This window comes from Misgurnus anguillicaudatus, chromosome 25 (assembly GCF_027580225.2).
Source record: "Misgurnus anguillicaudatus chromosome 25, ASM2758022v2, whole genome shotgun sequence".
Lineage (NCBI taxonomy): Eukaryota > Metazoa > Chordata > Actinopteri > Cypriniformes > Cobitidae > Misgurnus > Misgurnus anguillicaudatus.
Window position 1 is genome coordinate 5,568,916 of NC_073361.2, and position 16,015 is coordinate 5,584,930.

At 40.7% G+C, this 16,015-nt stretch overlaps 4 long non-coding RNA genes across 4 annotated transcripts in view; 3 read left to right on the forward strand and 1 right to left on the reverse strand.

The window, feature by feature from the left end:
• Positions 1 to 16,015, reverse strand: part of LOC141362158 (uncharacterized) — a 270,438-nt gene that overhangs the window by 126,202 nt on the left and 128,221 nt on the right. The window lies entirely within an intron of this gene.
• On the forward strand, positions 4,982 to 6,933 carry LOC141362114 (uncharacterized). Its single transcript, XR_012368090.1, has 3 exons — positions 4,982 to 6,537; positions 6,657 to 6,753; positions 6,832 to 6,933. It is a non-coding gene; the product is annotated as an uncharacterized lncRNA (long non-coding RNA).
• Positions 7,172 to 8,316, forward strand: LOC129426355 (uncharacterized). Its single transcript, XR_012367984.1, has 3 exons — positions 7,172 to 7,240; positions 7,324 to 7,572; positions 7,673 to 8,316. It is a non-coding gene; the product is annotated as an uncharacterized lncRNA (long non-coding RNA).
• LOC129426357 (uncharacterized) lies at positions 9,174 to 12,572 on the forward strand. Its single transcript, XR_008638395.2, has 3 exons — positions 9,174 to 10,875; positions 10,961 to 11,050; positions 11,264 to 12,572. It is a non-coding gene; the product is annotated as an uncharacterized lncRNA (long non-coding RNA).

A 16,015-nucleotide genomic window follows, 5' to 3' on the forward strand; every position in this document is an offset into this window, starting at 1 on the left:
TCAACGAAGCAGCCCTCGGACTGTGTTTGACGTACAATTACGAAATTCGGTACACGTCTGTAGCATGACAAGACCTACAAAAAAGTCTCTTGGAGCGAAGCCGTAAACCAAACAGGAAGTCAGCTATTCGGAGTTATTTTTGTGATTTGGGCGCAGTTTTTGTCATTTCCAGACGTCATACTTTAACTAACTCCTCCTACAGTTTTCGTCGGATCATCTTCATATTTGGTGAGTGTCATCTTAAGGCCTTTGTGATGCTAAATTGCGAAGGATTTGACTCTACATAAAAATTTGTGACGGTTCTGGCCCGACAAAGTTTGATGTTTTCCAATGAAACAGGAAGTTGCTGGAACTAATTCATACAATTTCCGATCTGTACCAAATTTCACATGATTTATAAGAGTCCTGACCTGAACACATCTACATAACAATTTTAATTTATAGCCATAGCGCCACCAGCTGGCAACCTGAAGGAACATGTTTTAGCGCCACTTTCAAATATTGAATGAAGCAGCCCTTGGACTGTGTTTAACTTACATGTACGAATTTCTGTATTCTCATTTATTATTACAAGCCCTACAAAAAAAGTATCTTGGAGCCATGCCCTAAACCAAACAGGAAGTCAGCTATTTTGAATTATTTCTCAGATTTTGGCTCAGTTTTTCTCATTTCCAGCAGTCATACTTTAACTAACTCCTCCTACAGTTTTCGTCGGATCATCATCATATTTGGCGAGTCTCATCTTAAGGCCTTTGTGATGCTAAATTGCGAAGGATTTGATTCTATATTAAAATTTGTGTCTATTTCGGCCAGCCAAAGTTTGATGTTTCGCTATGAAACAGGTTGCTGGAACTCAGGCATACAGTGTCCGATCTGTCCCAAACTTCACATGATTGCTAAGATTCATGACCTGAACACATCTACATGTCAATAGTCACTTATGGTTATAGCGCCACCAGCTGGCAACAGGAAGTGACATGTTTACAATGATTATGCAATGTCCGATCTGTCCCAAACTTCACATGATTAATAAGAGTCCTGGACTGAACACATCTACATGTCAATAGTCACTTATGGTTATAGCGCCACCAGCTGGCAACAGGAAGTGACATGTTTACACTGATTATGCAATGTCCGATCTTTCCCTTACTTCACATTATTAATAAGAGTCCTGGACTGAAGAAATCTACATGTCAATAGTCACTTATGGTTATAGCGCCACCAGCTGGCAACAGGAAGTGACATGTTTACACTGATTATGCAATGTCTGATCTTTCCCTTACTTCACATTATTAATAAGAGTCCTGGACTGAACACATCTACATGTCAATAGTCACTTATGGTTATAGCTCCACCAGCTGACAACAGGAAGTGACATGTTTACACTGATTATGCAATGTCTGATCTGTCCCAAACTTCACATGATTAATAAGAGTCCTGGACTGAATACATCTACATGTCAATAGTCACTTATGGTTATAGCGCCACCAGCTGACAACAGGAAGTGACATGTTTACACTGATTATGCAATGACCGATCTTTCCCTAACTTTACATGATTAATAAGAGTCCTGGACTGAACACATCTACATGTCAATAGTCACCAGTGTTGGGCAAGTTACTAAAAAATTAGTAATTCGTTAGTTACTAATTACTTCTTTTAAAAGTAACTGAATTACTCTACCGGTTACTGTATATCAAAAGTAATTAGTTACTTAGAAAAGTAACTTTTAAGTTACTTTTATGTCTGCTTTTTAAATGTAAATATGAACAGTACTGAACAGTCAAACAGTAAAATTATATGGATGGGCTATTTTACACGTAAGACTCTAATATATCACATACTGTAGGAGCCTATTTTGCTTTAGATTCAACCTTTGAATATTTTTGTTAGAAATTATCTTAATATGTAAACTTAGTTTATTTATGTATATCATTTAGACCATTTAGACAAATATTCTGCATGTTTACAAAAATATAAAATGTGTTAAAATTGTGTAGTGTCTCTTTAAAAATTTGGAGACAATTGTGTCAACATGTCAAATTTTGTAAAATAAATTATAATTTTTCTGATTTCATATTTATTTTAATAAGTTAGAAACGTCTCCGCTGTGTCCTGCTGACAGGCGCGATGCGCATGCAGCAGATGAGGCAAATTATGGGTCCTCCGAAGGTTAGACCGTCTCATTTCAGTTCTCTTCGCGAACTTCTGAGCGCCTTGAATGGCCGAGTGCTCACCTTTTATTGCATGCTTAGTAGGGTGCAGCCCTTGAATTGGAACACAGCTTGTGAAGCTTGCCGCAGGGACTGCGCTCTTTGGTCATATATTGTTTGTTTTCTGTTGGATTTAAATGATACACAGGATTAAAGGAAGATATTTATTCAGAAAACGGAGTAGGCTACGTGGATTGTTTTGTCGGACGGACACAGAGCGAGTGGATTGTTTTGTCAGACGGACACAGAGCGAGTGGATTTTTTGTTCGGATACGGAGAGACTGAAACTAAAACTAAAAGCGAGCTCACACATACTATGGAGTTTTAACACGGGTGTACACCGCAGTGTGAATATTTTAGTGGAAACAACAATCGCGGATCGTTCTCTTCCATGAAGCCGATGTAAACATCTAAGAATATATGAACATTTCTTAGATTTATTACCTTTGTGGACTACAAATGCAAGTTGATGTCATACAGCGATTGCTTGGTGAAGATAATTTACAAACATGAGACCGGATGGATTATGACTTGCGCACAATTTTTAAACAAAGGTATGTTGTCCCGTTTAGATTTTTCATGTTCATTCTATATGCACTGTCAGCTATGATGAAGTGTAATGAATCATTGCGCCGCCAACTACGGTCCTGCGACGTCAGATATGTCTTGTCTATTTTTTACAAAATAGAGTAACGCGAGTAACGAACTCATTTAAATTTCAGTAATTGTAATTGCGTTACTTGATTTAAAAAAATAGTGGAGTTACAGTAACGCGTTACTCCCATCACTGATAGTCACTTATGATGCCAATAGTCAGTTACGGTCATAGCGCCACCAGCTGGGAACAGGAAGTAACATGTTTACAATGATAATGCAATGTCGGATTTGTCCCAAACTTCACATGATTGATAAGAGTCCTGGACAGAACACATCTACGTGCCAATATTTACATGTAGTCACTCATACCCACACACACTCGCTCACTCACTCTCTCTCTCTCTCTCTCTCTCTCTCTCTCTCTCTCTCTCTCATGCTATCTTACACGATGCTACCTCGCTGTCATTTGTAATTAGCAACAGGAAATGTGGCACATTATACTACACTTTCAAATGGTTCACCTATGTTTACATGCTTAAATGCCTATTTACTACTGTTCCCTTTAATTCTTATGCCACGGCGTGGCAGTGTCAGGTGTGCGAGGGCCCTTCCATCACTGCTTGCAGTTTTACTCAAGCCCTTCAAATGACAATAGGCCTACCGTAGCAACCCAAGAAGCAAGTGGTGCACGTCAGCAGGAGGGTGGAACTGGTAGGTTTGACTATGTCTTACCAGTCATCGGGTGTCCATTTTTACAAGTAATTGTTTTCAGTTAACTGGAAAAATATAAAAGTGGTTACTTTTATATTTTTGCAGTTAACTGAAAACAATTACTTGTTCCTAAAACGTGTAGGTGCTGTCATAAACAATATCCTCAAAACATAACAACATTCTGTTTTTCACAGGTACATCTAAAGCACGGAGAAAACGTAAAAACAAATTGGAATCACAATGGATCCTTTTGTGGCGAAGATTGCCAATACTCTCACCCAGACGGATGACACCGAGCTTCAGCTGAAACTACAGGCTGCCCAGCAAGAGCACGAGCTCTGTATGATGATGATGTTTACCAGTTCCTCGCAAGCAGATCTCCTGTCCCAAGGTCATTCCCAGATCAAGCCCATCCTTCTTGGTTTGAACACACACACCCACCTCCTTTCTACCCATATCAATCCCAGACTCCATCTTTACACCCCGATCATACCAATGCTCATCACTTCAACCAAGATCATACATGCCCTCCTCCCATCTACCCAGATTATACCCACACTGCACCTTTTTACCCAGATCAAACACGCACAACAGTGACACCTCACCAAAGTGAAGCCACCAACATTCATACCTGGTATGATGGTTATGCTTCTTCTGGGTCCTCTCATCATTCACACCCTCAGACACACATGCCTTCCTTTCACCACAATGCCCAACCTTCCACCTCCTACCAGGGTCACACACACACTCTCAGCCTATCATTTCTGCTCAGGCAAGGCCAGGCAGCCCCCAACAGTCTTCAGCCAACAGCCCCACCCCGACAATAGATAGTGTTTAAACGTGATAATCTATGAGTTTAAGGATAACAACTGCCTGTAGTTTGTTCTGTTCATATGTGGCTTTTGAAACCTTTGAAATAGGAATTGGCAACACCTGCATCCCATTTTTGTACCTTAACAGGAGTCAGGGAATTGAATTTTTTTTTTATTGTAATGTGGAGCCAATGTTCATTTGAGTAATCTCAGGTTAACTAAAATAATTGTGCCTTGTTTTGATCTCTTGTGACTTGAATGCACTTTTCACTTTCAACATTTTACCTCAATCTGAATACCGTTGAAATAAATAAATGTTCAGCAAGAATAAATCTGGTTTTGGTTTATTGGAACATGAACATTTGGTAATTTTAAATGTATATACCACCACAAATGTAAAAGTATCAAAAATAATAACAAATAATTGTACGCTATTCATATGATATTCCAATCATATTGTAAGGTATTCACACATTCTTATCTCGCCATATTACCATGTTCAGCGCTATGTTGCAAAATGCTGGGTCAGTGCCTCACGAACTCTTAATGGTTGAGTGTCCACAGCACAGACGGGGTCACCATCCTCACCTGTTGCTTCAGGAGGGCCAGAGAATTCTGGAGGGCCAGCTGCTGGGAGGTTCTCACCGTATGTTTCATTGTGCTTCTCACATATGTTATGTAGAGTGCAACATGTAACAATAACAGTGGGGACCAAAGCTATGTCAACATCGGGGCGGCAGTGGCTCAGTGGTTCATGTAGGTTGTCTACAAACCGGAAGGTTGGTGGTTCAATCCCCGGCTCCATCGGACCAAGTGTCGAGGTGTCCTTGAGCAAGACACCTAACCCCAGCTGCTCCCGACGAGCTGGATGGCGCCTTGCATCGCCGTCGGTGTATGAATGCGTGAGTGAATGGGTGAATGTGAGGCAACTTGTAAAGCGCTTTGGATGGCCATAGGTCTGTTAAAAGCGCTATATAAATGCAGTCCATTTACCATTTACATCAAGACAATGCAATGGAAGTAATAATGCTGTTTAACAGATGACAATATATTTAAATTCACCATGTGTAATTGTTTTATTAAATGCTGTCCTTACCAAAATCTGTGGTCGACAACAGCTTGCAAAATCATAGAATGCCATCCCTTTCGATTTAAGTAGTCAGTGTGGTCCTCTGCTGGCGAGATGATCGGTATGTGACTCCCATCGATGGCCCCAGCGCAGTGAGGGAATCCCCAGAGAGTTTTAAAACCTCTTCTAATGTTCTGTAGCTCATCCGGCAGCGGAAGTTGAATGTATTCGCGCCACAGCTCGTCACGCACGGCTTGACAGAACTCTCTGACTATCAGGCACACCGATGCGCTGCTTATCCCAAACAGGTGCGCCAATGTGCGATAGCACGCACCTGTTGCAAGCCACCAGAGAGCAACCCCGACACGCATCTGCAAAGGGATGGCCCGGCGAAATGTGTCGTCGTAGGAGAGGAATGTGGACAAACGTTGACACAGCATATCAAAGGTCGGCTTGCTCATCCTAAAATTTCAGACCCACTGCTCTTCGTTAAAAGCCGCCACAATATGCTCCCACCAGTTGTGAGATCTCTCTCGCGCCCAGGCAGTCCTCTGAACGGTCGAGGACATAAGAACTGAAGCATATGCGTAGGCTGCAATGATGACCATTCTTCTTCTCCTCCCCCCCTTCCACCTTAAAATTGTGGTTATGTTTTGCGAAGTTTGCAAATATCGCAGAGCTACCATCAAGCATATAATAGCTTCGTCCATTTTGGCCAGTGTGAAGCGCATGAACCCTATTACGCATGCGCAATGTTTCAGACGTATGGCAAGTGTAAACACGCAAATCGGATATGCGTCGCAATTGAAAGAACGTGTAAACGCACAGTAAAAAAAAATCGGATATAGGCAACAAATCAGAATTGGGCATCAAGATTTGCAATGTAAACGAATGGGCTCTTCGTTAAAAGCCGCCGCAATATGCTCCCACCAGTTGTGAGATCTCTCTCGCGGCTGAGATCACGCCTCATCAGGCCCAGACGCCATCATCCTCTCAGGTAGATTTCACCAAAGCCCTAAACTTTATTAGTGATAATTTAATTAAGAATTTCATTTCATTTATTAAATCTTTGATTGTTTTATTTACAGCAAAATAAAGCAGACGCTGCCGTGGCCGACTGTTCTTCTGTCTCACAGTAAGTCATGATTTCAGCCTTAACCTTTGTTATATTACGTTTAGTTTTCAAATTGAGATGTTTAAGCGCTTGAATGTTTGCTGACGCAATTCTCACAGTACTTTTATATGTGTTTATAGACATTCAACTAATTACAGTCAGCCAATCCGGCAAGTGCCTCCTCCCGCCTCTCGTCCTCAGCGTCGCGCTCTCAAACGGCCGGCTCCTTCTTCACAGGTAGATTTAAACCGAAGCCTTTAGCAGAACTCAATGTTCATTTCAATTTGTTTTAATATATGTATATTTAATCTTCAGGATGTTCAAGATGAGATGGAGCCGCCGCCAAAGAGGGCCAGACTAAATGGGCTGTCGGCTGAGATCACGCCTCCTCAGGCCCAGACGCCACCGTCCTATCAGGTAGATTTCACCAAAGCCTTAAACCATGGGTCTCCAACGTGTAAAAATCAACAAGTCAATCAAAAAAGTTTTGAGTACTGTAAACTACATCAAAAAGTATCCCTCCAGATTGTTTTATCCATTGTGGTAGCCTTCACAGAAAGGTTGAAGACCCCTGCCCTAAACGTTATTAGTGATAATTTAATTGAGAATTTCATTTCTTTTATTAAATCTTTGATTGTTTTATTTACAGCAAAGTAAAGCAGACAGTGCCATGGTTGACTGTTCTTCTGTTTCACAGTTAGTCTTCATTTCAGCCTTAACCTTTGTAATATTACATTTAGTTTTTAAGTTTTAGCGCTGTAATGTTTGCTGACGCAATTCTCACAATACTTTTATATGTGTTTATAGACATTCAACTAATAACAGTCGGCCAATCCGGCTAGTGTCTCCTCCCGCCTCACCTACTCGGCGTCGCTCGCTCAAGCGTCCGGCTCCTTCTTGACAGGTAGATTTAAACAAAAGCCTTTAGCAGAACTCAATGTTCATTTTATTTTGTTTTAATATACATTTATTTAATCTTCAGGATGTTCAAGATGAGATTGTGCCACCGCCAAAGAGGGCCAGGCTGTGTTTAGCAGAAACGGATTTGAAATCTCAGTAAGTTTATCATAGTCTGCGTATTTTAGACTTTACCTTTTTTATTTGCACAAATGTTTACAGAAACAAGTCCTAACAATATATTTATATGTATTTATAGACATTCATCTGCTGATGGGCTGTTGGCTGAGGTCACGCCACCTCAGGTCCAGTAGTTTATCAAAGTCTCTCTCAATTCATCTGTAACCAGTGTAGTGTAAGGTTTAGCTGTGTTTAAAAAAAATTTACAGTAAAGTTAAATGTTAGTAGAAACGGTTCTTACTGTATCTTTATTTGTATGTGTAAACTTTTACCTCCTCATGGTCAAGTTTGTCCTCCCTCCCCTCCTCCTCAGCATCGCTCACGCAAGCGTCCGGCTCCATGCAGTGTTGCCAACTCTTTTCAATGGAAAGTAGCTAAAGCTTGCTTGGAAAGTCGCTAAATTACGTCATTGCGTCATTATCATAACCGTGACATCATCACGTCGTATTTGCATTCTTGCTACATTGGCTTTTTAACGTTTCTCTTTCTCTATGAACGGTCACTAATGTAATTTTAATACACAGGATTGCATAAAAATGTTTTCTCGTTCATTTATCTGCTTCTGTTCTCATGGAACGAAATATATTCATGATACAAAAAGCAGAAAAATGCTGGAAGTGCTTCTCGGGTGTAAAAAAGTGTGTAAATACCTCCGGTGCTCTTCAGTGGAGGGATCCACATATATTTTAAAATAGGGTCTGAGGCACTCAGGAGGATAAAGATTAAAAAGCCTTTATTAATACATGGCTAAGTAGAATAAAAACATGCCTACGCGTTTCAGCCAACGAAACGGTTGGCTGAAACGCGTAGGCATGTTTTTATTCTACTTAGCCATGTATTAATAAAGGCTTTTTAATCTTTATCCTCCTGAGTGCCTCAGACCCTATTTTAAAATATATTTTCGAAATATATTCATGTTTATATGTCCAAGTAGTCCCGTTTTAAAACATATATGAGGATAAACTGATAAATGATGGGAAACATTGTTTTGCAGGTAACGTATATAACTTAGCTCATTAACGCGTCAACTCCATTCACTTTGTCTGTTCTGAATGTGCTGCTGCTCAGCTCACACAAATACATTAATAAAATGCCATTTATTTACATCCCGCCATAAATAAAAGCCATCGCGTGATCAGGCAGCTCCGGCTTCCCGCATGCACGCGGACAGATGAACCTCCTGCCCTGACTGCAGCTGGGAGAGGCACAAAAGTATCCAAAAGTCTCCAACAACGCCAGAAAAAGTCGGTAGATTTGTCGCTTTGTTAAAAATTACTGTTTACCAGGTATACAGCCACCAGGAATGAATGGGGCTAGGCTAAATCCTAACACATTCACAATGCGATGTACAAAGATTAAGTGCATGCATTGAAAAAAGATAGGTATGTATTAATTAGTCTAAGTTGAGGTAAGAACATAGTAAAATATTGAAAAACGGTGGGTTTTCCTTTAACATCACTCTCGCATCAGCTATTGTGTAAACAGTCACATTTACCCACATCACGAATGACTGCCTGCGCAAGCGCGCACCACAGCCACCATAATGAAGTTACTCAGGGTAACGTTAGCTCAGAATTCGAGTAGTAGCCGTATATATCGGAACTCAGGGCAGAGCACCCGGGTAACGATAAGCCTAGCTAACAATCGTCCTGCTAAATTAGCTAACATTAGTCATTTTGCTCGAAGCATAGACAAACTCTATGCAAGGTCTACGTTTGTGCATTACTCAGCGTTGACTTGTTCCTAAAAACACAATATAAGCGGTAGCTAACGCTAATTTAAATCATGCAAACAAATAGTTGTTGTTTTTGCTCCAAAAAAGTTGACTTACCTTGAATAAGATGGTTCATTCACGTTAAAAGTGTCCATCAGACTCGCGTGGTAGCCAGGTGTGTCTCTCATCCAAAGGACCGCGCTGTCTTCAAGATTCTGAAGGAAGTGCTAAGATTCCGATTGGCCGAGAGAAAAGCAAATGCTAAGATTCTGATTGGACCAGAGAAAAGCAAATGCTAAGATTCCGAATGGCCCAGAGAAATGTCAATAAGAATTATCCAATGATGTTTGGCAATTCTAGCCCGCATGGCATTCAGATAAAGGGCAGCCTCGCGACCCCCCCCACCACCTCAAAAAAAAAAAACTCTCCGGTTCTACGCGATTCACGTGAATGACCCAATTGACCAAGAAAACGGCGATTGTCGCAGAAAAGCGACAAGTTTGCAGGTCTGATATATGTGCTGCACACATGATAAAAATACTGTGCTGCAAGGTGGCTAAAGTTAAATGTGTGAAGCAAACAAAGGACCTCTTCCTATACTCAATGAGTGCATTTACATGCACAGTCTTACGCTGATTATGTTTAATAAACTGATAACACGTGGGGTCATGTAAACGTGTAAAATTGTTTTCTTTTATCTGGGAAAGCCTATAAACGGCGTAAGCAAAAAAGATCGGCAGAGGTAGTTTTTTGCTCATTACCCCGATTTCGCGTGGCATGTAAACACATTAACCTGCTTTCTGGCGGCTTGGGTCATGTGCGCATGTGCATGACTTAAACATCACACACGGAAGTTAAAGCAAACCGAAACCTAACATGGCTGCAAAGTGTTCACACTTTTGGAGAGATGAAGAAACTGCTCTAATGCTAAATCTATGAACTAAACATTAAAGTATCTACCCTGCTGAAAAAAACAGCATACCAGCAAGACCAGCATATGTTGTGTTTTGGTGCTGGTTTGCTAGTGAACACCAGCTAAACTAGCATCAAACCAGCATCAGCACCAGCATTAGCACCAGCTAAACCAGCAACAAACCAGCATTAGCACCAGCTAAACCAACATTAGCACCAGCATCCCATGCTGGTCATACCAGCATATGTTGTGTTTTGGTGCTGGTATGCTGTGACCACCAGCTAAACCAGCGTAGACCAGCATAATTCCCATGCTGGTCCATGCTGGTTTGATGCTGTTTTTTTCAGCAGGGTAGATGGAAGGAAGCATCAAAATGCCGAAATGTTTCAGAAGCTGTCGGATAAACTGACTTATGCAGGATTTCCGAGAACTGTAGAACAAGTACACTGTCGATGGAAGGCATTAAAGTCTCTTTATTATAAAACCAAGAAACACAACAAAACTAGCGGGTCTGACCCACAGAAATGCCCTTTCTACAATGAACTGGACCAGCTTCTTGGCCACAGGCCTCTGTCATCTATTGATGAAAACGCTGTTGACCTTGCTTTTGAAGAAACTTCAGCTGACGTCGACAACACAACAATGGCTAACACATGTAAGTAGATATTTCAGTAATATTTCATCATTAAACTAGTTGCCTTACACCCGTTCCTTAATTTGCAATTGTTTCTATAACACAGCAGATACTTCTGATTTGTCTGAGGTGACAGGGACGCCAGCCACATCCACTGATGAGGTTTCACAGGCAGAGTCTCAGAATTGCTGCCAAGGTCGGTTTTGAACCCTATAAAGCCTAATGAGTATGATTTGAAAGGTTTTTTTAGGGCTGTACGTAACCAAAACTATTAGCTGTAGAAAAATTTAATATTCTTATAATTCATATTCTCATACTGGCTATGTTACTTGTGTTTGAAATGTATGTCAAATTGAACACACACTTATCTGAAATTGTACATGGCTTACATTGGCTGTGGCTTTGATAGTTCACAGAGGCAGTACGTAGACGTCTGGAGTTGCCTGGATGTCTCAGAACCAATTGGTTCTTGAAAGGCTCCAACAACAGCATCAGGAGTGGATGTCAGCACAGCTTCAGGAGTACCATAGGAGGGAGGAGAGACTCATTTCTAATATCGTTGAGTCTAGTATGTGCTCTACTGAGCGCTTTGTCTCCCTCATGATTGATGGACTGCGCAGTGTGTTACCACAACACGTCTTCCCCAACAGGCCCAGTCATTTTTCCAGGTTTTCATAGTTCTCCTCCTTCTCCTTCCATGTATGGGTTGCATGTTACTCAGGCAACACATTTCCGCAGTAGTGAAGAGGAAGAGAGTTTTCTCAACCTCTGATGTTGTTACTGCAGTTACTCATGCAGTTTTGTTAAAAGTTCTTACCGATAAGCTATAGACCCCTTCAAGGTTTGTAAACATTTAATGACTATCGGGTGCATGCGCAGCATGGGGTCAAACTGTTTATACCATTTAGGCGTTCTAGTTTAATCTAACAGGGCTGAAAAATAATGACTTACCTGAAATGAAGTGAGCACTACAAACACAAGCCTCTTTGATCATTGCATTGTCCCAGTCTGCGTTTAATTGCTTGCAGCCACAGATGTTGTATTCTGGAGGAATCCCGAAAAACTTAACGGCAGACCTGGTGCGATTTTCAAAGCCCACGACGCAAGTAGGCATTTTTGACGATACCGAATAATACGCAACTCAATCTGCTGTAATGACTTTTCTGACCCCGACATGCGCAGTGGGAACCGCCTGTGACGTGAACTGTGAAGGGGTCTATACTGAATAAGCTGTAATGGGCACAATAACATGCTGCTGGTTTTGTAGTTGTATCCAGGTTTTTAGTTATGTAATTATATGAATGGTCTAATTTTGTTTTCTTACAAGGACTGTTGCAATAAGGTGTCATTTTGAGTTTTTGCACACTTGACAGCTACGTCAAGCTGATATATTAATAGTATTATCACATTTTTTGCCATAGCAATGTTAAACATGTTTGTATGTGCAATTGTGTAAAACTACTGTGAATGTTTGTCCAGTCTAGGACAAGTTTTTTTTTAGGAGGACCTGTTGCATTAAAGTGTCTTTTTTTACATACAGGAAAACTACCTCAAGGTGATAACATTATTTCGATTATTTTGTTTGCATAACAATGTTAAAAACGTGGTTATAGCACAGTTGAGACTACTTTAAATATATGTCAGTCCTAGGATCTTCAGTGGAAACATAGGTTGTTACTGCACTTTGGAACTTCCAGATAAGCGTACAGTCTTGTTCAAAATAACAGCAGCACAATGTGACCAACCAGAACAATCAAGGTTCCCAGCACATCTCGATTGCTACGTGGCAAACAAGCCACCAGCAGGTCCAGCAGACTCCCAGAAAACAAACAAGACCCAGCACCCATGACATGCACGCTCTTAAGGCTGTGCAATTGGGCAATTAGTTGAAAGGGGTGTGTTCAAAAAAATAGCAGTGTCTACCTTTGACTGTACAAACTCAAAACTATTTTGTACAAACATTTTTTTTCTGGGATTTAGCAATCCTGTGAATCACTAAACTAATATTTAGTTGTATGACCACAGTTTTTTAAAACTGCTTGACATCTGTGTGGCATGGAGTCAACCAACTCGTGGCACCTCTCAGCTGTTATTCCACTCCATGATTCTTTAACAACATTCCACAATTCATTCACATTTCTTGGTTTTACAGCATTTTTGATATCACCCCACAAGTTCTCAATTGGATTAAGGTCTGGAGATTGGGCTGGCCACTCCATAACATTAATTTTGTTGGTTTGGAACCAAGACTTTGCCCGTTTACTAGTGTGTTTTGGGTCATTGTCTTGTTGAAACAACCATTTCAAGGGCATGTCCTCTTCAGCATAGGGCAACATGACCTCTTCAAGTATTTTAACATATGCAAACTGATCCATGATCCCTGGTATGCGATAAATAGGCCCAACACCATAGTAGGAGAAACATGCCCATATCATGATGCTTGCACCTCCATGCTTCACTGTCTTCACTGTGTACTGTGGCTTGAATTCAGAGTTTGGGGGTCGTCTCACAAACTGCCTGTGGCCCTTGGACCCAAAAAGAACAATTTTACTCTCATCAGTCCACAAAATGTTCCTCCATTTCTCTTTAGGCCAGTTGATGTGTTCTTTGGCAAATTGTAACCTCTTCTGCACATGCCTTTTTTTTAACAGAGGGACTTTGCGGGGGATTCTTGAAAATAGATTAGCTTCACACAGACGTCTTCTAACTGTCACAGTACTTACAGGTAACTCCAGACTGTCTTTGATCATCCTGGAGGTGATCATTGGCTGAGCCTTTGCCATTCTGGTTATTCTTCTATACATTTTGACGGTTGTCTTCCGTTTTCTTCCACGTCCCTCTGGTTTTGCTCTCCATTTTAAGGCATTGGAGATCATTTTAGCTGAACAGCCTATCATTTTTTGCACCTCTTTATAGGTTTTCCCTTCTCCAATCAACTTTTTAATCAAAGTACGCTGTTCTTCTGAACAATGTCTTGAACGACCCATTTCCTCAGTTTTCAAATGCATGTTCAACAAGTGTTGGCTTCATCCTTAAATAGGGGCCACCTGATTCACACCTGTTTATTCACAAAATTGATGACCTCAGTGATTGAATGCCACACTGCTATTTTTTTGAACACACCCCTTTCGACTGGTTGCCCAGTTGCACGGCCTTAAGAGCGTGCATGTCATGAGTGCTGGGTCTCGTTTGTTTTCTGAAAATCTACTGAACCTACTGGTAACTTGTTTGCCACGTAGCAATAAAAAATATACTAAAAACCTTGATTATTCTGGTTAGTCACATTGTACTGCTATTATTTTGAACAAGACTGTATATGCTTTGATTTCAAGCAGCTACTTTGTGTATTTCATAGTTATCAAAAGCACAATTACTGTAATTAGACGTTTGGTCTAAATTAAAACATTTTATTATTTTTGTACACATTGTAACGTAAAGCAGTTATGTTCAATAAAAATCACTGAAAGAGTTTAAAAAAATGCTTGAAATGTCATATCACAGTGTTTGTAACATTTAAATAAAAGAAGTGTTAAACTACACAGAACATGGTTCCTAAAATCATAAGGTGAAATTATTCAAACATTTCTGTTCATATGTCGTAACACCATTTCAAGTATGTGATGTTTTTAAAAAAATATATATAAATGTCGTTTGCGCAGTGGGAAGTTCTTTGCAATGTGCTGAGTAAGCGCTTGCCTTACTATTTCACCACTAGGTTCAGGCTGAGCAGATGCATTCTCTAAAACCACTGTGTCCTCCAAGCCAGGCAGAGTTGGTTTGTTGCTTTTCTTTTTCACAGAAGTTATGGAGAGCACAACATGTTGTGGCCAGGTAGGGAATTAAAGTGTGATGAAAATGGCTGCGCTTTAGAAGGACCCTACATCTTGATTTTAGCCTCCCATATGCAGTTTCCACAATAGTCCTGGCAGCACTCAGATACACATTAAACGACTCTTGCTGTGGGGTAAGAGCATTACTCTGGGTGTAACCCTTTATCAGCCACTTCAGAAGAGGATACGTTGAATCACCGAGAAGTAAGAAGCTTCTGTAGTTGAAATGGTAAATAAGGGGAAAGGACTTTGTCAGTACAATCTTGTACACTTCATGTCATTACCAATTGTGTTTCTGATTGTACAGTTGCCTACCTTTGGAAAAAGGTCAGCTCTGTTGTACAGTTTTGAGTGTTTCAGGACATTTGCATCATGCGCACTTCCTGGGACTTTACAGCTGACTGACCAAAAGCTGGAAATTTATAAAGATAAGAAGAAAGAAATATCTTGGTGTTATGTTGTACTTTAAAAACTCAGTGGAATGCATTTCTGACAACACACAGGACATGTGTCTGTATATAAAAAGTAAACATGCACGTGTTATTCTGGTATGTGTTGATAGTCTTGCAAACTATTGTCATTTAAAGGCTTCGTATCTACATAACTGTGGAATACTGATAATATATTTACAACTAGCAAAACATACATGTAGTAGTAACATAGATTTCATTGTGAAACTAAAGTGCACCTACCAACAATTGTCATCGCCAACTCCCTGAAGAACATAGGAACAAAATCACGTTAGCCATCACTCGGTGCCAAGACAGGGATGTGGGTCCCATCGATGCATCCAATTACTTGAGGGATGTGATATTTCTCCTCAAATCTCCGAGCAATTATCTCTGCTTCTTGCAATGTTGGAACTTTGATAAATTCTGCAATTTTATGAAGAACCAAACCCTTGCAGAACACATTTTTTAACTGTGGACTTGTGCACACCAAACTGATTCCCTACCAGCCTATACTCTCCGCAACTGGCAAGTCTGTTGAGAGCTATAGCTACCCGCATCTGCAAAGGTATAGGAGCACGCACTTGCACATCGTCGGGATTCATGACATCTTGCATTATTTCGCATAGTTTTCCAAACGCTTGGCGAGACATGCGATAATTTTCTCTCCACTCATTTTCAGTAAACTCCAGCAAGACCACATGCTCCCACCAGTCCTTACTGTGTACGCCCATCCAGCACGAGCAAGGGGTACACGTTAAAGGGGGTGGCAGAATGTCATACCCTCGGATTTGTTCTTGGAGTAACAACGAAAAAACGCTGCTTTAGCAACTCACGCAGATGCTGTAGTACCGTTAAAATAAAAACTTCTTGTTTGAATGC